This window comes from Centrocercus urophasianus, unplaced genomic scaffold (assembly GCF_019232065.1).
Source record: "Centrocercus urophasianus isolate 14NV4802_14NV808 unplaced genomic scaffold, USGS_Curo_1.0 seq_5, whole genome shotgun sequence".
Lineage (NCBI taxonomy): Eukaryota > Metazoa > Chordata > Aves > Galliformes > Phasianidae > Centrocercus > Centrocercus urophasianus.
Genome location: NW_024885088.1, coordinates 8,151,248 through 8,174,205, shown reverse-complemented (window position 1 = coordinate 8,174,205; position 22,958 = coordinate 8,151,248). Strand labels below are relative to the sequence as shown.

The following is a 22,958-nucleotide window of genomic DNA, read 5'->3' as shown; positions in this document are numbered from 1 at the left end:
TTGAAAGTACAATAGAATGGTCATATTTCAAAGGCATTTCTACTTAAGTTATTAAGTTTCAACAACTTAATTGAAATAGTTAAAACAATAGAGGAGCTTAACAACCAGCCTACCTGAATGCCATCATATATTTTTACTATCAGAAAATGTATTTTTACAAGAACTTAAAAAGAAGAGTCTTATGATGAAGTGAGAAGCTTTCCAAGCATAAAAACTCTAAAATATCAACACAAGAGAACTTTGACACTGATTTAAATATCTAAAAATATAGTTTTTCACACAGTCTCAGTAACAGAGCATCACAGAAAAAATTTACTATGCCAGCATCCCAAACTAAAACATAGGCTATGAATATACATACATACTCAAAAGAACATGGGGTAGCTTGAACAAACTAATAATATTAATTCAAAGTGGAGATCTCTTCAAATTAAATAATAAGATAGGAGAATTTGAGATTTTTTTTTGCTTTTTCTTACTTTTTATTTTTAAACTAGTGCTATGGGAAAAAAAAAAATCATCTAAAAATGTGAGCTTCAAAATTAAATAGATCCCCTTGATTTGTATTTAAAAATGAAGCTTTTCATCAAAACATGGAACAGTAAAGATCAAAATAAAGAACACTTTTAAATATAGTAGTTAAACATTACGAAAGAAATAGTGTTTTTCCTTATTTTTCCTATGTTTCAGAAGAAAAGGCTCTGGGGGTACTTCAATTACTTCCAGTAACTGAAGAGAGCCTACAGGAAAGCTGGGTTGGGATTTTTTAGAAGGGCATACAGTGAAAGGAAAGGGGGAAAGGGTTTTAAACCAAAAGAAGGTAGGTTTAGATGAGATATTAGGAAAAAATTCTTTACAGTGAAGGCGGTGAGACACTTGAACTGGTTATCCAGAGAGGCTGCGTATGGCCCCTTCTTAGAAGCATTCAAAGCCAGGCTGTATGGGGCTTTGAGTAATTCGGTCTAGAGGGAGGTGTCCCTGCCTATAGCAGGTGGAGTTGGGACTAGATGATCTTAAAGGTCCCATCTAGCCCAAACCTGATTCTATGAAGACTGAGATGACAGAAATTCAGGTTTTGAAGAGTGAACTATATGCAGTCTCGTATCTTTTAACTTCATTATTTACTGGGCAATTACACTGGTTTAGTCTACCAACTCACCAACGAAGCCAACTTTTGTTTCACTGAAGTCAGCAGGAAAAATTCCGACTACTTGAAGAACTGCAATTCATACTCTACACTTACACTCTATAATATCAAAAACAAATGCATTTCACAACTTGAAACTTCAGACTGTTTCTGTGGGTGTTTTTTTGCAGATTTTAGCAAAAGCATTATTGTAAATAAACAAATTCATATTTGAGAACATGATATTTCTCAAAAAAAAACATAAAAATCAGAGCTATTTCCTTTCTCTCCTTAGAAATTGACATAATTAAACATACCTTCATTTTTTAATGTAAATTGTCATTTATCATCTAGCCTTCTAACCTGGAAACTGTAATCAGATCACAGTGTATTTTACATTAAAAGAAAGGTAATATATCTGAATAATTTAAACATAGCTGCTACCTGCTGAAGAGTCTCCAAAATAAAAGCACATTATATTTTTGCAATATTCTTCTTAATTTAAAAAAAAAGAAAAATTGCTAATTGAAAAAATAAACGTCTCGAATCCATCTTAAACACACTGCAATACATTAAGCAGACTGACAGATCAATATCTTTAAAATTGTAAAAACAATTTGAAACTGTGAGTTTACAGTTTTACCTTGGCCTCTTTCAAATGTGACTGATTTTTAAAACTGTGCTCTAAAAGTATTAAAAAAATACATTTTTTATGCTTCCTATGGCAATTAAGAAAAAAAAAAAAAACTATAACTGCATCTTAGCCTGTGTATAAATTCACCTTACCACTGGGGCAATGTGTGTTGAGGAGGAGTTGGAGAGGAGGGGGTTGAAATGGGTTCTCTTCAAGGAGACAGACAATTTAAATGGAACTGTTTCCAAAATTAAATGTAACTTGTCTCTGTTTCTGAAATTTTCAAGCATATTAATTCCTGTATTTTCTCCTTTCAAAGGAAATGGTTCTTGAACTAGTACTGCTTTTTTTTCCATTCCAGCAAAGAATAAGTCAGGCCTCTATGTACCTTACAAGCAGTTCAGACATGCATTTATCAATTCATCAAATCTCATGCACCTGAAAAATCAGTAAAGTCACATAAAAATATTACAAACTTTTTAAGCATTCATTAACAAGAGAAAACTACTCACAAAAATCCTAAAACAGATTATTTATCTTTTAGTAATAAAATGAACCTGATCCTAGACTACCAATACCTCGTCTTGTTATTCACCACCCAGCAATTCTTATTCAATTTCCGTATGGATTTTCTAGGTTGACAGTAATTTTTAAACACAAGTATTTATACTGACAATTTCTGAGAAGCTTTCTGCAGTTATTTTAACAGTCATTAGTTCTAACCATGTCAGCAAGAACTCATCCAGAAGAAAAAAGATTCACATCAAACTTTTTAAAGTTTCCCACATAACAGACAGAAAAAGGACAAAAACTTGAGCCCCCATCAGCAGACAGCATAACAAGCCACAAATTTTCACTGAAAACCAGCCCTTCAAATCAGACACAATTCTTCTTCAATTTGTAATCTGTCAGAACAAAACGCTGATTTTTCACTCAAGCAGCTTACAGAACTGAAGGCAAGTCAACTACAGCATGTATGTTACATGCAAAAGTCTTCAGAAATTCTACATTACTTCCATTTTGAAAATTGCACGCATATGAAGTTCTGTTTAAAGCTTAACTGGCAAGCTAAAATATTATGTACTGAAATATTTTGCTTTCCATCTATAACTATACTGGATTCCTATCCTCAGAGACAGGATTCCCAGTTTACTTCTCTCTGTACATACACACTGACCTCAAATACTGTAGCCTAGGAAAGTATTGTTAAAAAAAAAAAAAAAAAAAAAAAGCCAATTAAAAGAAGCTGACTTTAGGTCTCAGAAATTTTTAAAAAAAGAAAAAACAGAAGAAATACTGTACTATCTATACTATACTATACAATAAACAAAAAAATTACGTAAGAGAAAATTTAGGTATGTAGTGTATTTAGTACTAAAATTTAAAGTCATGCAATTCCAATCCTTCATTCTAGTCCCACCACAAAATAAATGAAATCAATTCTAGTAGCGCATTTTGGCTAAGTATTTAATGAGGAAATGCTTAACTGGAAAGAGCAACAGAGGGACTGTTCCCCAGACAGAGGGACTGCCCAGAACTGCAGCGGTTCAAGTCTCTGGCTGCAGGGAGTGCCTGAGTCTGCTGCTGCCGGGGGGCGATGGGAGGGATGCCACCTGTGTGAGGTGCGAGTAGGTGGATGAGCTGCTCAACCTTGTGGTGGAGCTTAGGGAAGAGGTGGAGAGGTTAAGATCCATTAGAGACTGTGAGAGGGAGATAGACTGGTGGTGTAACTCTCCGCAAGAAACAAGCAGAGATTGCAACCCCCAGCCTGTAGTGGACTCTCTCCCTTGCCGTACTCAAACTGAGAGAGCTGACTTGAGAGAAGAGGAATGGCAGCAGGTCCCACCTCAGTGACGCAGGCGGTGCCCTTCCCGACCTACCTCGGTTCCTCAGGTGCTTCTAAGTAATAGGTTTGGAACCCTGGAACTGGAGGGTGAGGAGGCTGAGAATGAGGTGGTGGAACAGCCTCTGAGATTTCCTAAGGAGAGGCGGTCAGCTCCATGCTTGAAGACCGCCTCTTCGGTAAAGAAAGAAGGGTGATAGTTGTAGGTGATTCCCTTCTAAAAGGAACTGAGGGCCCGATATGTCGATCTGACCCCACCCAGAGGGAAGTGTGCTGCCTCCCTAGGGCACAGGTCAGGGACATCTCTAGAAAGCTGCCTGGGCTTATTCACCCATCTGACTACTACCCCTTATTGGTAGTTCAGGTTGGCAGTGATGATGCTGCCAAGAGAAGCCTAAGGGCTATCAAGAATGACTTCAAAGGTCTGGGGAGGGTACTGGATGGTGCGGGAGTGCAGGTGGTCTTCTCTTCCATCCCTTCAGTGACGGGGAAGGACACCGAGAGGATCAAAAAAACCCTCCTCATCAATAAATGGCTTAGAGGCTGGTGCAGGCACAAGAACTTGGGTTTTTTTGACCATGGGGCAATTTACTCGGCTCCTGTCATGACAGCTGCAGATGGAGCTCACCTGTCTGCAAGGGGTAAAAGTAGCCTAGCCCAGGAGCTGGTGGGCCTCATTGAAAGGTCTTTAAACTAGGTAACAAGGGGGAAGGGGACAAAATGAGGGCTGCTGAGGTTCAGGTAGTTCGAGGTTCAAAAGTGAACTTGATGGGTGATGAGGGTGGAGTTCGAAGGGATGGAGTGTGGCAGGGGAATGCTGCTTCCCTGAAGTGTCTATACACTAATGCGCGCAGTATGGGAAATAAACAGGAAGAGCTGGAGATCTGCATGTGGTCGCACGGCTACCATCTAATTGTGATCACGGAGACGTGGTGGGACAGCTCGCATGACTGGAATGTTGTCATGGAGGGCTATGTGCTTTTTAGGAAAGATTGGCCGGCGAGGCGGGGTGGTGGAGTTGCTCTTTGTGTGAGAGAGCAGCTAGAATGTATTGAACTCCACCCGGGGAGAGCAGTGTAGCAGTGGAGAGCTTGTGGGTAAGAATCAAGGAGCGGGCTGGTATGGCTGACACTGTTGTGGGTGTGTGCTACAGGCCCCCTGATCAGGAGGAGGAGGTTGATGAGGCCTTCCACAAGCAATTGGAAGCAGCGTCAAGATCCCAGGCGCTGGTGCTTACGGGGGACTTCAATTACCCAGATATTTGCTGGAAAAGCAATGTGGCCAAGCATGTGCGGTCCAGACAGTTCCTGCAATGTGTTGATGACAACTTCCTGATGCAGGTGGTTGAGGAATCGACGAGGAGAGGGGTACTGCTGGATCTTATTCTCACTAATAGAGAAGGGCTTGTCAGGGAAGTAAAGGTCAGGGGCAGCTTGGGTTGTAGTGACCACGAGATGGTGGAGTTCAAGATCCTGTGTGGAAGAAGTAAAGCAAAAAGTAGGATTGCTACCCTGGACTTCAGGAGAGCCAACTTCGATCTCTTCCGGGACCTACTTGGAACTATCCCATGGGCTAGGGTGTTCGAAGGGAAGGGGGCCTGTGAGAGCTGGTCGGCATTTAAGCAGCTCTTCTTCCAAGCTCAGGATTGGTGCGTCCCTGTGAGGAAGAAATCGGGAAAGGGTGGCAGAAGACCTGTGTGGATGAGCAAGGAGCTCATGCGCAAACTCAAAGGGAAGAAGAAGGCCCATGAAATGTGGAAAAAGGGTCTGACTACTTGGGAAGAATATAGAAATGTTGTCAGGGCCTGCAGGGATGCGAGAAGGAAGGCTAAAGCCCACCTGGAATTAAATCTGGCGAAGGGGATAAAGGATAATAAAAAAGGCTTTTTTAAGTCCGTTAACAGTAAAAGGAAGACTAGGGAGAATGTGGCTTCCCTGCTAAGTGACGGGGGTGTTCTGGTAACGGGGGGATGCTGAGAAGGCGGAGATACTGAATGCCTTCTTTGTTTCTGACTTCAGTGAAAAAGCTCCCCCTCGGGAATCCGAGACCCTGGAGGTTAGTGAGAAGATCTGGGGAATGGAAGACCTCCCTACAGTCAGGGAAGAGGTAGTCCGAGAGCGCCTAGACAACACCAATGTTCACAAATCCGTGGGACCCAATGGGATGCATCCACAGGAGCTGAGGGAGCTGGCAGAGGTGATTGCTGAATCGCTTTCTGTCATCTTTGAGAGGTCTTGGAGGACGGGGGAGGTGCCTGAAGACTGGAGGATAACCAGTGTCACTCCGGTCTTCAAAAAGGGCAAGAAGGAAGATCCAGGCAATTATAGGCCAGTCAGCCTCACCTCTGTCCCTGGAAAGGTGATGGAACAGCTTGTGCTGGATGTCATCTCCAGACAACTGGAAGAAAAGGAGGTTATCAAGAGTAGTCAGCACGGGTTCACCAGGGGGAGGTCATGCTTGACCAATCTGGTAGCCTTCTATGATGCTGTCTCTGGCTGGGTGGATGGGGGGAGAGCAGTGGATATAGTCTACCTTGATTTCAGCAAGGCATTTGATACTGTCCCTCATCCTTATAACATCCTTATAACAAAGCTGAGGAAGTGTGGGATAGATGAGTGGACAGTGAGGTGGGCTGAGAACTGGCTGACTGGCAGAGCGCAGAGGGTCGTTGTTGGCAGTGCAGAGTCTGGTTGGAGGCCTGTAACTAGCGGTGTTCCTCAGGGGTCTGTGCTGGGTCCAGTCTTGTTCAACATCTTCATCAGTGACCTTGATGAGGGGATAATGGCCACCCTCAGCAAGTTTGCTGATGATACGAAGTTGGGAGGATTGAATGACACGCCTGAAAGCTGTGCTGCCATTCAGCGAGACCTGGACAGGCTGGAGAGCTGGGCAGAAAAAAACCGGATGAGGTTTAACAAAAGTGTAGAGTGTTGCATCTGGAGAGGAATAATTCCATGCACCAGTACAGGTTGGGGGATGAGCTGCTGGAGGGGAGCTCTGTGGAGAGGGACCTGGGTGTCCTGGTGGACGACAGGTTGGCCATGAGCCAGCAGTGTGCCCTTGTGGCCAAGAGGGCCAATGGCATCCCGGGGTGCATTAAAAAGAGCGTGGCCAGCAGGTCGAGGTGATCCTCCCCCTCTACTCTGCCCTGGTAAGGCCTCATGTGGAGTACTGTGTTCAGTTCTGGGCTCCCCAGTACAAAAAAGAGAGGGATCTCTTGGAAAGAGTCCAGCGGAGGGCCACGAAGATGGTGAAGGGCCTGGAGCATCTCTCCTATGAGGAAAGGCTGAGTGATCTGGGTCTGTTCAGCCTTGAGAAAAAAAGACTGAGAGGGGGCCTGATCCAGGTCTATAAGTATCTAAGGTGTGGGGGGCAGAATGGTGAGGCCGGACTCTTTTCAGTGGTGAATGGTGACAAGACAAGGGGAAACGGACGGAAAATGCAGCATAGGAAGTTCCGCACAAATGTGCACAAGAACTTCTTTACAGTTCCAGTGCTCCGTCACCTCACAGGCTGCCCAGGAGGTCATGGAGTCTCTTTCTCTGGAGATGTTCAAGACCTGCCTGGATGCCTACCTGTGCGACCTACTGTAGGGAACCTGCTTTGGCAGTGGGGTTGGACTCCATGATCTCTGGAGGTCCCTTCCAACCTCTACAATTCTGTGATTCTGTAACAGTTTGGCAACTGTACACAGAAATTTAGACATCTTTTACCTACATTCATCTTATTCAAAAATCTTGAAAAGGAACAAAATGAATTTAAAATCAGTGTGTACCACATCATATTTATTTGCAAGCTAGCAGAACTTGAGAAGCTACAGCCTTTATTGAAAGTTCTTTAAGCAACAGAAGCTTTACACAGTACTGAATAATAGGTGTCAAATAAATCACTCTATAACCGATATTTTTCTAAATTGATATATATATTTCTTGGTGTCCCCTATTCTATGAATATTTTAGCTGCCATTACAGTAATGAAAGAGGTTTTGTTCTTATTCTTCTTCATACAGTTCTTTAAGTTCAAAACCAGTTTACAGAGAAACTACTGTTATGCCACCTGGATTGTCACAAGTCCCCAGGAAAAGTTGGGCTTCACCTGAGGGACATGGTAGGAGTGACTGCCAAGACACTCTTCATTATTTATCGGCAGTCATGGTCAACTGAGGACATCCTGGATGAGTGGAGACTTATTATTAATATGACTCCCAAATACAAGAAAGGTTGTAAGGAGGACCTGGGGAATTACAGGCCTGTCAGCCAGAATTCAGCATTGGGGTATCTTTGCTGGGTAAAAAAAAAAAATGGCTGGACAGACAGGCTCAGAGAGTGGTGGTAAACAGTTAAATCCAGCTGGTGACTGGTTCAGGGGGCAGACTGAGCCCTATCTAATATCTTTACTGATGATCTCGACAGAGGATTGAATGTACCCTCAGGAAGTTTGCAGATGACACCAAGTTGGGAGGAAGTGTTGATCTGCATGGCAGTAGGAAGGCCCTGCAGAGCTACGTGGACAAGCTGGATCCATGGGCTGAGGCTGACTTTATGAGCTTTTACAAGATCAAATGCCAGATCCTGCACTTTGGTCACAACCCCAGAAAACACTACAGGCTTGAGGCACAGTGCCTGGAAAGCTGTGGGGTATAAAAGAATCTGGGGGCATTAGTTAACAGCTAACTGAATATGAACCAGCAGTGTACCCAGGTAGCCATGAAGGCCAATGGAATCCAAGCTTGTATCAGAAGTAGCACGGTCATCAGGACCAGGGAAGCTGTCATCCCTCTGTCCTTGGCACTGGTGAGGCTACACCTCGAGTACAGTTTTGTGCCCCTTATTGCTATAAAGATATTGAGGCCCTAGAGCATATCCCAAGAAGGGCAATAAAGCTGGTGAAAGATCTGGAACACAAGTCTTATGATGAGTGGTGGAGAGAACTGGGACTGTTTAGTCTGGGGAAGAGAAGGCTCAAGGGAAACCTTACTGCTCTCTACCTGAAAGGAGGTTGTGTGAGTGTGGGCCTCTTTTCCCAGACAGCTAGCAATAGGGCAAAAGGTAATATCTTTGAGTTGTCCCAGGAGAGGTTCAAGTTGGATATTAAGAAAACTTTATTCTCAGGATGAGTGGTGAGGTATTGGAACAGGCTGCCCAGGATGGTAGTGGAGTCACTGTCCCTGGAGATGTTCAAGACACATGCAGATGTGGCACTGAGCGACGTGGGTCAGTGTGTATGGTGGTGATGAGTTGACGGTTGGACTAGATGACCTTAGTGTTCTTTTCCAGCCTTAATGATTTTACCATTGTACATCTTAAGATTTAATATAAAGTAGGCTCTTGTATCAGCAGTATGGTCCAACACCACCCTATTTACCAGTCAGTCAGTTCCATGCAAGAAATTACACTGCAGTAAAAACTAAAGACATTATAATCAAGAACAAGCACAGGAAGTAAGTAGCATGTTGGGTTTTCTGGATCTCAAAGATCTGAAAATAAATTACTTGACAGGACACATACTACTCTTCTGCTTTCTGATATAGGAGTGAATCTGTCATTTGTCTTTAACTTGTCAACGAAACCAGTAACTATTTACCCAGATATCAACACTACTTCAAAAGTAAACTGGTAGCATGTAATGTAAGTCAATACTCAAAGCATTTCACTTTTGTTTTAGCAGTTTTGTATCTCAATCTGGCTTAGCTTGCCACTATCACTACAAGCTGAGCTAAAGGACTCATTGTCATGTCACTAAAGAACTTCTAGGTACAAACCACCTTGGAAGACTTTCCTAAACATTAACAGAAAAGCACAGCCACGCCTACGCGTCCTGATGGAAAAAGTTTCCCTTTATGGCCTAGAAGCAGATTAACTAGCAACAAACCAGCGCTATTCTGTGTCACCTATTTGAATTAAGAATTAGTTTCCTCCCTCAGCTACTTGTAACAGCCTGGAATCACAAACCAATTTTCAAGTCTTTGAAACTATTTTGAATCTCCAATTCCACCTTCAGGCCACATAGGCAGCCTTGCCCATATAATCAATGCCATCTAGCGCTATTATTACCTCTTCTCTTATATACATTAATTCACATAGATATGCTTCTTTAACAAACAAACTTACTTTTCTCATCTAGATGGTACTCTGAATATAAATCTCATCAATTATTACATCAGGTGATGTCTTCTAAGAAATACCTAAACTTCAGTGCTTGTCCCTTAACACCTAAAAACTATAAATCATGTGTGTCTTTTAAGCACAAACTACACCTGTTTAATAGCACAGCTTTCATTTAACTTTCACTGGAGGCTGATCAGACAACATCTACAGGAAACAGCTGATGAAACATGATACACACTAACTCAAATTAGTTATGCTGCTTTTCATAGGCTATTAGCAACCTTATTTTGCAGGTAACACATCTGACAATCAAAAGCAGGACAATACATGCATGCACTGTGCAGCTCAACAATCACTCAGTCACGCATATTAGATCAGCAACCTTTTCATTCCTTGCTCAAGACTACATTTTCAGTACTGTGTTCAGGTTTGGGCCCCTCACTACAGGAAAGACACTGGGGACCTGGAGCACGTTCAGAGAAGGGCAACAAAGTTGGTGAGGAGTATGGAGCACAAGTCTTATGAGGAACAACTGAAGGAACTGGGATTGTTTAGATGGTGCTCAGGTGGCACCATCTCACTCTCCACAACTACAATGGGAGGTTGTGATAAGGTGGGAGTCAGCCTCTTTGCCCATATAAGTACCAACTGAACTGGAGGGAATCTCCTGGCACTCAACTTGTGCCAGGAGAGATTCAGGTTGGACATAAAGAAAAAATTAATCTCCAAAAGAGTTTTTAGGTGCTGGAACAAGCTGCCTAGGGAGGTAGGGGAATCATTGTCTCTGGAGGTGTTTAAGAACCATTTGGATGTTGTACTGAGAAACAGGCTTAGTGGGGAAATAGTGGTGATGGCTGAATGGTTGGACTGGATGATCTTGGGCAACTTTTCCAACTTTGGTGATTTTGTGATTCTATGATTTCAAAGGGATACCAGCTGCCCTCTTAGTTTTCTCTGATCTCAGAAGACTACACAGCGTACTTCTTTCTTATCTCAAGCTGTATGGGAACAACATTTTGGGAACAATCTTCCCCACCTCCCCCTTCACTCCCCCCCTCCCCCGCCCAAAAAAAAAAAGTAATAATTCCTTGTGTCCTCCTTTTTGTTGTTGTTAGAACATATAAGCAACCAAATCTGTTCAGTCCTACATGAGGCGCAGCCAGTTCCTCACCAAAACAGGACCATCATGGGTCACCACAGATCAAATCCTTTCCATTTGCTTACTGCAACTCATACAGTAATTTTAAATGTGATGTGGAGAGGAAATAAAACTTTGAAAGAAATCAGGTGAAAACACTGCCTTTTTAAAATCCAGACATTTCAAACAAGAGCTGCTTTACCAAACAAAGCAAAAGATATTCATACAAGAAGAAAGACACCATTCTCAACAACAGACAACTCATTTTGGAAATCTCACTATAATATACTACTACAAAATAACAATAAAGTTATTCATTTCACTCAACTAAAAAAAAATCATATTTGGAGAATAGGAAGAGATTTAGATGAATAAGTTTATTAAAAGTTATTCAAGTCTATGGAGGAATTGATTCAAGGAATGTTGAAATTATTGTTACCATTTTAAAATAGACTGCAGTTTAAAAATACATACAGATTAATACTATATACAGAATATTAAACAGAACAGTCAGGAACATCTTTGTAAATTAACATAATCCTTTGTCTTTATGTATTATTTCTTAGCAGAATAGGGGAAAAACTATCTTCTAGCAAAACATTTCTAGAACTACTTACTTAAAAATCCTCTGATATTAGTATTCTGTTTTCTAGCAATTTACATTTCAAAACGTCTGCCATTTTTTAACATTGAGAATATTTTAATAATAATATTTTAATAATAAATAATTTTTATGTAAAAAATTAACAACCATCAGAAATTATAACAAAAAAACATTCAACCTCTCAAAAAGCCTTGAGTTTCTTAATCATTTTTCTGAACAGGATATGGACAAGTGGAGTTACTACATCACACTACAATGCTTTCCAACACCTCTACAGATTTTAAAAGGTAAATCTTAGTCCATATTCTGCAAACGCTTTTCTAAGATAAGTGTTCTCAAAAGAATTAATGAAAATGCCAATTATTAGCTTATTCATAACCTTACGGGTTTTTTTTGTTTTGTTTTGTTTTTTGTTTTTTTTTGTTTGTTTGTTTGTTTGTGTTTTACATGCAATTAAAAAATTAAAATAACAGATAGAATTAAAAATATTTTCGTACTTCCTGAAATCACTATTAACAGCATTAATGAAATCAAAAATTTACAAAGCTTTTCACAGGAAGCAGTAACAAAAGGTACACATTCTACCAAAACAATCTGAAAATAGTACTCCACCATTCTTTCTTACATAACAACTACTGACATTGTGGGACAAAATCTATTTTGAAAATGGAGTCAGCTCACCTCAATTAGCACAGGGGTAAGAATATACTGAAACACTTTTTTTTTTTTTCTTTCCAGTTTCTCTAATGTTTTGTCAAAGAACATTGAAACAACTGGGACAAACTTACAGAGTTTCATCACAGAGTGCTGTCATGTTACCCTGAAGTTACAGTTCCTCTTACATGCTGATCTAAAGCCAGAAGAAACCTCACCTGTTTACGCTTCCAAAAATCTTAACCTTTGTTGAACATTAAGGAAGATGTGTCCCATGAAATTATGAGGACCATCAGAAAATTCAGAAGCCCAGTTCCTCCCGCACTATGCGCACCTGTACACCATAATCCGTAAGAATATACTACACTCAGTGAAAGCACAGGGCAATCTCAGCATAATTTCCACTACTTTAAGTATGTTCTTCCCAGAATAACAGTACTACTACCATATACCTTTGCAACCAGGCTTAGCAGCTAACTCCTGCCAGAGAAACCTTTACATTTTAGAAAGCCCCAAACAGTATAAGGAAAACATGTATCCCAACTTCAGCAAGGATTAGTGATGAGACTTTCCAAGAAAGCAACACTTATTCTGGATACATATAGATGAAGCATTTCTAACTTACAGGTTAATTCTAACCTTACTGACAGTACACAAAACAACACATGCAAAAGACAGTCTCTATGACAGTTATTTTCTAGGAACATCCATAGCTTATAGCAAATACTTGTCACACCCATCAGCTCACGTTTAGTATCCTCACCGAGAGTTGCATATCTTCTCTCAAGTGCTCAGCATACTCATTTGAAGTAAGTATGAAATCTATAGTAGAAATTTTAAGTCATGCTGTTCTTCTGAAATTCTGGCATCCCCCCCACCAGTGATACTGCCTATGTCTAGAAATACTCAATGCTGTTTTAGTCCCAGGAAGTGTCACATGTGCAAGGAGAGGACAGAACTTACAGTCCATAAAAGTCAGGACCAAAGTCCTACAACTACATTACTAAGAGGGCTGTTTCCTATTTTATTATGTTGTCCCACAGCAACACAGACAGATATCAGTGGTGGTATGCATGTAGACGTTGAACTTTCCATTTCTATATTCCATTGTTGATTTGTGTTTGTTTTTTTTGTTTGTTTTTGTTTTGTTTTTTAAACCACATAACAGATAGCAGCAGAGGGGCAGTCTGACATAGAAGTGCATATGAAGCAAAGGTGTGCCATTAAATTCCATTAAGTCCCTTTTGAAGTTATTGGCTGATGTAAAAGCAATAGTTCACTAACACATTCTGGGTCAGTCTCAAAATTAGCAGTTTTCCCAGTTGGAATAATTTTTGAATGTTTTGTGCTCTCTAATATAAGCTCAAGAACCTTGTATTCTTTGTTTACAAATAAATTAGTTTTTAACACTATCAGTCTTCAGTGCTAATTTCTAATTGTATTTACAGACTACAAGCAATAAGGTCTCCAGTACAAGTTGTTTTCCTTTATACTTCAAAGGGAAGATAAATAGAAGAATCACAATTTGGAAACATCCTTGCTACCAGCATAACTATTTTAATTATGTTTTCCTAAAGAAAAGCAAAAACTAACAATAAAACAAAAAACCCACCACACTGTAGCAGAATCAAATAAGATTAGTTTACAACTGTGCACAAAGAATTTCCACCTTTTCCAGAAGATCTGTACTAAAGTAAAAGTACTAACATTCCCAAGAGCTTAAAGGTAAGAGAATTGGACAAGGCCCAACTTATATTCCGCTGTATCTGAAAACTTACCTAATTAATATTAAAGTGTTAGGATGTCATATGGTGTCAGAAAATAGCTAAAAGATTAAAATTTGGTTATTTGATCAAGAAAGCACTGAATAAATGAAAACTATACCTTAGAAGTGTTATTGAAGCTACATAGTAGTGTTACCCTATAATAATAATACTGTCTCAGTGTTCCATAAACTAGCTGAGATCAGATTTTTTCATTCTAAACAAGCACAATGATTTGAGCAAGTGTGTTTTTGTTACATGAAATTTAGAACTTCATGAAAATGTAATAGAAGATTTATTTCATAAAGACTAAAGTTAGCCACTTAAACTATAGTCATTTCCATATTCTTAGCAGCAATACATATAAACAATGAATTGTGATCACTTCAATGACAAGTAATAAAAACTAAACTGATTTTTCTTCAAAATGTTCAGCACATAGCAGTGAGTATAAAAATGTGCTCGAACTTATACAGGCATTAGAAATATGTTTTTCTTTCTAAGAATCCAGATTCTAAGAACTTTTATAATTATCATGTCCATTCCTGTTTCAAAGGCTAGAAAAGTTTACTAGACAATACCTGTAACAACACCATCAACATGAAACATTAGCTTTATATACGCAAACAAGCTAAGACTGATACATCCCACAACCAGCTTATGAAAAACTTGAGAAGAGTTTTATAACAACACCAGCCTTATAATCTATTTGGGGATGGTCATTGTGACTTGAAAAAGTAAATGTAAATCAATGAAGTTCATTTACTTAGTTTTACTTCACAAGGTTGCTTAAAAAAAAAAAAAAAAAAAGTTCATGGATAACTTGATTCTATTGCTACAAACATAGTCTACATACCCTAAGACCAAATTTTCCTTTTTAAGACTTCACTGAAGCAATGAGTAGAAGCCTGAAAATTCATTTCATTCATTCCAAAAATAAGCCTGTCAGCTGAACAATATAAAGGGCAAAAGCCAGCTATCTTTTCATAAAAGCAAAATTCATTCCAAACTCTTTAGGAGAAAAGAATACAATTCTCACTGTATGCTAAGAAATTCTACATTTCGTGTTATTCTACATTAAGAAATTTACAAATAATTTAACTCCTTTATCTTAAAATTGCACCACTTCTGGAGACTCAAGTCTGGAAAGTGGGTACCATTGCTTCAGCAATATACAGGGAATAAAGGAAAGAGATTACGGCTGCAGCAGGCATTATCAAAAATGCTAAAGCCTAAAACTATTTCTTTTTATTAGTACAAATGATGGTTATTTGCACATTAAACATAAATTTTATAAAAGAGAAAAATAACTCTTGCCTTCAATTCTGATGCATTCTTATGATAAATATGTAAGTAAAAGAGATTAAATGTAACAAGAGTTACACTGCCTGAAAACCCACTTGCAGCACATTCTAGATAGTCTATTAATTACAGTATACTTAAAGGCAGATTTAATTTGCAGGACTTAAAATTTACTGTCTTCAACCCTAAGCCCCCATACTAGTGAAAAAGCTCTAGGCAAAAGAAAAAAAAAAAGCTGAAAAAATAATCGTCTGGTTTAACAAGAGGTTTTTCTCCTCCATTATTACTGACCAAATTACTTTTATTTAAGTAGAAAGATCTGTCTTACACAGGCATTTAGAGGAATCCAAAGTTGCACAGATTGACAGTAGTAGATTACAGAACACAAGCATACCAGATCATTGCAGAATGAAACAACCACCTTATGGATCTATGTGGACTCAAATAGCACGAGAAAGAAAGGTATTGAGAGCTCTGAAGACTGACAGAAAACTTGTTTCCATCATACCACAAAGTTTTCCCATTTGGTGTTGCAAGCCTTCCTGGAAGTTGGCTTTCAGGAAGCCAGGAGGTGCCAAGCCAACTGCTCAGACATGCATCATACTTAGGTGTCTTAGCAGTTCTATAAACATTTGGAGAACGCCAGTTATTGCCATTAGGACTGCTATCCATTTGTTCCTCTGGATCAGAAGCACTCATTACAGCATAATTGTATTTTGGCACTCAGAAATCTATGTAGGTATCATCCTGCACAACAGGCTTACACCATATAAGCTGTTAACAGTCTAGAGAACATTTTTCATCACTGACCTCTAGCTGTGGCACTATCACCTGATTCTGTCACAAGAAATATAAAGGAGCTGATCTACAGCATTCAAAGACAACCAGACAACAACTGAGGAGTAACTGAGTACGGAAGTGCTTAAACTGCACTCCAGGTTCTAGTAAAGACCAATCAGCATCTCAAAAATCAATGTGAACATCACAGATATGAACAGATCACCAAGTATAATCAGTTTCCAGTTGTTGCTATATCCAGGTAGAAACAAACAGGAGGGAATCCTTCAACTTAATTATAGCAATGGTCAGAATAAGGATTTTGAAGAAAACATATTAAAAAGCGACTATTTTCATGTCCACTGTCTCAACCTGGTGTGGAGAAAATCCACACACCTCTTCAGGTGAGCTACAATAACATATAACCTCAGCTTCAAGGTAGAATAAATCAGTCTAGTGCGTTATGATGTCCCAACACGATCTCTGCTAATAGTAGAAGGCATTACTGAGACTATGCACAAATGCATGTAAGTTGGTCTCCCACACTTCATGGCTTTCTTTTCAGAATAGTGTAAAATAAATGTGCATCATATTTTCAAGCATGTTTTTAAGAGGTTCCAAGAAAGGCTGTATTCTATTAATTGTGCATTCAGGCATCTCACTTGAACACTGCTGTGATTTTTTTTTTCCCACTCCTTTCAAGTGCTCTCAGTACAAAGGTCACTACTGCACTTGTTAGAAGATATCATCTATCCTGCAAACACCCCTTGAAAATGATCAGCAGTCTACTTCATGTATTAGTGGCAGAAAAATTGACATCCTAAAAAGAAAAAAAAAACATGAAATGCCAGCACACTTGCAGCGACACTTACTCAGACACCTAAACTAGGCATACGGAGTCAGAACAAAACAATGCAATGAAGAAACATACGTAGTAGAGCAAAATACAAAGAGCAAAAGAAAACAAAATAGCTACAAAGAAATGAGAGGTTATACAACTCTGCAACAAGAATTCTTCAAGTACCATGACAGAAAAAAACAGTCAAAGTGTCTGCTAAATTGCTGCAATAAAATGGCAAGAAAAACACCCATAATGTGCAGTTGATGGGCAAAATTAATTACTCAGACAGCAAAGGATAATTGCTTCTGGAATAAATTATAGCCTGCTGAGAAGAGCTAAATCTGCATATGGAGCTCACAAAGGAACCATCCCAGAGCAAAAGGTAAAACTCAGATGCTGAGATACCAACTGGAAAACAGTCAGATCTATTATAAAAATGACAAGTCTAGAGTACTAAAATGCCTAAAGACTAGATTTATAGAAAAGTTTTTAGATGCACAAGGATTCAGATAGCTATTCAGAAATACTTTGATGCCTAACACCCTTTACATAAACAGATATTAAGTACATAGACAGCACTGAAAATCTTACTAGATGTTTCCCCACTATGTAAGATTTATGATAGCATCAGAAACCTTGGTCACAAACACCCCTCCCTCAGAAGCAAATGGACAGAGGCCATTTCCAAATTACCAGGTTAGAGAACTACCTACAAGACTCTCCTTTCCACTGCCATCAGTTTTCTACTGCAGAGATTGAAGGCAACCGCTCCACTGAAGTACTGTTATAACCCTATATGAGGATTCCATAGCCACATGCTCACAGAGCACAGCCACCACCAGTGTTATGACAGGTGCACAAGTGGGCACAGCCCTCGGGCAGCACGGAGAAGCAACCAGTCTGCAGCACAGCAAATAAAGGTAGGCCTTAGGAAATAAGCATCTTCAGCAGCACCTACAGCAGCTCTCACGGTTCCACTACCCTAGGCAGTAGCTAAACAGCCAGGGAAGAAGGTGAGGGAGGTGGAATTAATGGCTGCTCCTTTCTGTTAGCCTCAGCCAACGCGAGCAAGCTGCCCTCAGAGCAGAGCTTCCACATCCCGCCTCAGACGTTTCAGAGGCCGCCCCCGTCAGATACCGGCAGCTCTTAGGGTCGCTGACATCCCTAACGCTCCCGCGCAGAGCGTGCACACAAAGTCAGTCACACCACTCTCTACTCGTAAAATCCATCCCCCTTACACCAGCCCCACACACCGCGGCCTCACCCGGATGCGGATTTCACGCTCGCCCCCGGCCCGCCTCTCCAGCCCGCCCCCTTCTCCGCATCGCGCACATAAGCGCGCGTGCTCGGCGCCGACGGTCTGTGATTGGGTGCCGGTGCGAGCACGCAGGGAAGTCAGCGCACTGCCGGGGCGGGACACGGCGGCTATAAAGGGCGCGATGGGCCGTGAGATTAGCTGTGTGCGTGGTGGTCCTTTGCCGGTGTGCGTATGTGGTGTAGAAATATGCTTGTGCTGGGAACTGTGCTCACAGGGTATTCCTGGCTCCCGGATGTATTCTTTACTCTTGGCTTTTGATTCTTTAGTTGCAGCATGTTTGCTTACCCTGTGAGGTGATCTCAAGTTTTAGTACCAAGTTAGTATCGGTTGTCTTCAACAGAATAAATCAGCAGTTTTAAGGATTTTTGTTGTCTGCATTAGTTAATCTTCCAATATTATTCCAATATTATTCCAATATATATATATTATATATATAATATGTAATATTATCTTCCAGTATTGTCCCAGCTAAAGATCAATGCAAATGTAAATCGAATTGTAGAGTTTGTTCATGAAAGTAGGAGAGAAAAATTCATAAAAGAACCTTTTCATAGAATTATAGGATCATAGAATTCTTGGGGTTGGAAGGGATCTCTGAGGGCTATCTAGTCTAACTCCCCTGCAATGAACAGGGACACCACAGCTGGAGCTGAATAGTCTATACTAGTATTTGGGTGTTCAAGAAGTTCTTGAGTAGTCATCTTACTGATTTCTACAGCACTAAATGTGCAAAATCAGGTTCCTAGGGCTTCAGGACATTCTTTCTGAAATGGTGTTCAAATATGCTCTTTTTGGGACAGAACACCTACTCATACTTTCTCAGTAAATTGAAAATCGCACTTTTTTGATTGTCAAGGTATTATTCTCTTTGTATGTATTAATGCAAAATTCCATTAATGGCTTTTATGCAGAAAAGCTTAGATATTCTATCTTGCCTCTCTGTGACATGTTCCTTTTCATTTTTAGTATTTGCCATACTGTTTTTGAATGTTCTGGACAAAAAGCAAAGAGATGTTAGCTCTTACCAAGTCAAATTAGTTAATTGCATTTTCCCTGTGTTTTTATAGTAAAGCTGTATCTTTTGGGTTGTGAGAATTAATGTATAATATACCTTATACTTTTTATGTAAGGGAAAAAATCCCTTCAAAATTAGCCTATTTTATCTACTTTGAAAATTTGTACAAGTGCTAATTGTATTTTTATCGTTATTACTTTTTCCAAGTTTAAAAAATAGTGAACATTAGCAGATGTCTCTTATATTTTCAGTATCAGTGTTTATTAGAAGAGAAAAAAATCAAATTTATTTTGATTTTCTATTATTATTAGGATTAAAGCAATTATTAATATTAGATAATCACAGAATTGTAGGAGTTGGAAGGGACATCCAGAGATCATCTATGCCAACCCCCTGCTAAAACTAGATCTCTAAAGCAGGTTGCACAGGAAAGCATTCAGGCAGGTTTTGAGTATCTTCATAGAAGGAGACCACACAGCCTCCTTGGCAGCCTGTTCCAGTGCTCTGTTGTCACTTTCACAGTAAAGAAGTTTTTTCTCATGTTCTCTTGGAACTTCCTGTGTTCCAGTTTGTACGTGTTGCTCCTTGTCCTACCACTAGGCACTGCTGAAAAAGCTACCCGCATCCACTTCTGCCCTTCACATATTTAATTTTTTTAACTTATAAATAGTTATAAGCATGATAAGATCCTCTTTCAGCTTTCTCTTTTGCAGGCTGAACAAATGCAGGTCTCTCAGCCTTTTCTCATACAGGAGATGCTTCAGGCCCTTCAGCTGGAACCTTTCACTGGACTCTCTCTAGAAATTTCCTGTCTTTCTTGAACTGAAGAACTCAGAACTGCACCCAGTATTCCAGATGTGGCCTCACCTAGACAGAGCAGAGGGGGAGGATCATCTCCTTTGACGTGCTGGCCACTGGAAGTATACACCACTGGAAGATGGAAGGCAAAATTATTACAGCCAGAGTTAGGCTTCTCGAGGCCTTGAACAGAGGCCAAGGCAAGTCTTCTCTGCTTACACTGCAATTATTTTATTTTCACCATTGGTTTCTGTGATGTCAGACTCAAGCAGTTGCTTTTAAAGAAGACTGGAAAAGATCAGGAACCTCTCAAAGAAAGGGAAATAAATGGTGTTTGGCAAAAGAAGTTTTTGTCCTTCTAGTTCTACCTTTCTTTATATTCCTCATCACGTGAATATAAACTCACTGTTGCAAAGCTTACTAGCTACGTACAGGCATTTGAAACAGGATGGTTTGTTAGCCTTCATAATTCATTTATTGTTGGCTGACTGAGAGTCTGAAAATTTATCTTCCATTCCGGCATGGACCATGATCTGGTGTGTATACCAGATTACTTACACACTTCTGCTAATTAGCTCCCAGTATTTCTTCGCTGTTTTGAGGAGAAATTGTGTTGTCAGCACAGTATTTTTCAATAATGTTTTAATGGTCTAAAATGTATCAATTAAACATGACATTTACTGAATTTTCTCAGTGCTGAGATAATGACGCCACTCGTGCCATTTTCTAAGTAACTGAAGAAGATAACTAAAATAAGATTTTAATTTCATTAGGTAGATGCTCATTAAGATCATGGTATCTTGTGGAGTTCCTAAAAGCTTACAATGCAAATAGTGCCTAATATTCTGAGACTGTTTTAATTTCCATAAAACTTGAGTATTCATAGTAAACTATATTAATCTAGAAAACAAATTAATAAACTATTGAATTCGTCTTTCCTTGATTTAAAATGCTCAATGGTTTCTTCAAACAGTATGCAAGTCTTCTATTCTTAATTTATGTATCATTATCGCAGAAGAAGAAAGCATTCCCAGTACTCTAAAACAGCTCAAAAAGTAAATCAAATATTGAAGTGTTGTTTTTTTTCATGTACAATAATGTTTACACTATACAAAAATCAATTTCAATATCAATTCTGTGCAGTTTAGCTTAGTGTAACACAAGCCTCTGTATTTTATTGTTTGTTGGATTGTTGTTGTTGTTTTTTTTTTTCCCACCCCAAGTTAAGTGGGAAAGTCCTTTAAGTCTATAATTTTCCAAATGCCTGTATTTTATGGTTTTCATGGGGTCTGATGTGGTTTTGTTCTGATTATCCTCTTCCTTGCTGTGTTGCCACACTAGCCATGGAAATACACTGCTATTGGTGAATTTATTTCAGCCTTTAATTCAGCTGACCTGTTCCAAGTTAATTTTAAAAATCTCCTGAGATATTAATGTCCTGTATAGTTTAAGAATGTTTCCTACCCTAATGTACTCCAAGGAAATAGAACAGTTTTTTTCTTGGTATGTAACTCTACCATTTGTTGGATATCCTAATTCAGACAGATCTTCAGCAAAATTTGTTGACATTCTTCAAAAGCTCTGGGAAACTAACAGACTACGAGACAAAAATGAAATGAGAAACTTGAGTTGCCTCACTTTCAGACTCACTCACTAAGCCTGAACAGAATAACATAGTAAATCTAAATTAATCAAGGAAAGAAGAAACTGGAAACGAAATACATTGCAAGCTATATACTTATTAAAACTTTTTAAACTAATAAAAATATAGGAGCTATACAGGAGGCTTATATTTTCAACTGATTGAAGATAGCAGTTATTAAAAGACTGGTTGTATTTGATATCTGTTTTCAACTTCAAACTGCATTTCCCCCTAGAGTTTTATGAAATATGAAATGTTTCTACAAATGTGCTACATGTAGGATGGATTTTTTAGGGGGGTGAAGGGGGGAGGTTGTTTTGTTTTATTTTTGTTTTGGAGGGTGGGGTAAATATTTATCCATACTGTGTTGTAAATCGTCTTTTTGAATTTAGAGTTGGTGATCTATTTTTCAACTACCTTTTTCCAAGTTTATGTGTATGTTAAAAGCCTTCATATATGCAGCAGTGCTATGCTGGAGACTTCTTTGTGAAATCCTTTAAAGTATTGAAGACAGATTTTTGATTCTCATACTGGTCTTTTAAAATCACTTTTTGCCTACATTTGTGAGAGCAATTTATGTTCAGTACTCTCAGTTGAAGTGATATTTTCCTACTGTATTTTATTTTCCCTCATTTAATGTTAAAATGAATAAATATTTGAGTTCATACAGATTCTAGAGAAAACAATGTTGCACAAAGAAATCACCTAGTTAATCATGGTAAACTGCACAAGTGCTGGGAGTTTGTTTAAGCTCTGAGGGAAATGTCCAAGTCATTTTTAAAGCCATTACAACCATTCTTGCAAGCATTTTAAACCAGTCAGATATTGTCAACAAGAACTATGTCTGTGTTCATCTGATGGTGGCTAATGTACATACATCTTTCTAGGATTTAAAAGAGTGAACAAACAAGAACTACAAATTTTCTCCACACCAAGTTCAAGAACGCTGAACTGTGTCCAAAACAAATAGTTTCTGAGGACAAAATTGTAGCCGTTTGAAAATAATTCTGTTTTTCCACTTGGATTTCTTCGAACATCAGTATTCAAAACATCTATGGGTCATTCCGAAACATCATTTCATTTCTAAAATAATCAGTACCATCTCAACAACATTGCTAAAATTTATAAAGTTAAGCACTAAACCCTGATTTCTTGAAGTCAATCTTTTTGAAGGTAAATTCAATCATACAGTAGTCTTCTGAAGGTTTTTATGTCACCTTCCTAACGTTTTGCTTTGTGGTTGGTTTCATACGTTTATTTCAGTATTTAATAAACACATGCAAAAGGAGACAGATTTTTAAGTACTACTGGATTTATCTCATTAATTAGGTCTTGTAGAGGCTTCTCTAGGAACTGGACAGCAGTTAAATAATGATTTATTTAGTGATACTGAATT

At 39.1% G+C, this 22,958-nt stretch overlaps 1 protein-coding gene across 5 annotated transcripts in view; it reads right to left on the bottom strand.

Annotated features, from left to right (window-relative positions):
- CCDC91 (coiled-coil domain containing 91) overlaps positions 1-18,089 on the bottom strand; it is a 142,234-nt gene extending 124,145 nt beyond the window's left edge. For 3 of the 5 annotated variants that reach the window (XM_042835010.1, XM_042835005.1, XM_042835011.1), the window contains exon 1: positions 18,054-18,089. The gene's annotated coding sequence lies outside the window, so the exon portion shown is untranslated. Of the gene's footprint in view, positions 1-18,042 lie in introns of all 5 variants that reach the window. The other 2 variants (XM_042835006.1, XM_042835008.1) reach the window with 2 other exon arrangements.
- Between the last annotated feature and the right edge of the window lie 4,869 nt (positions 18,090-22,958).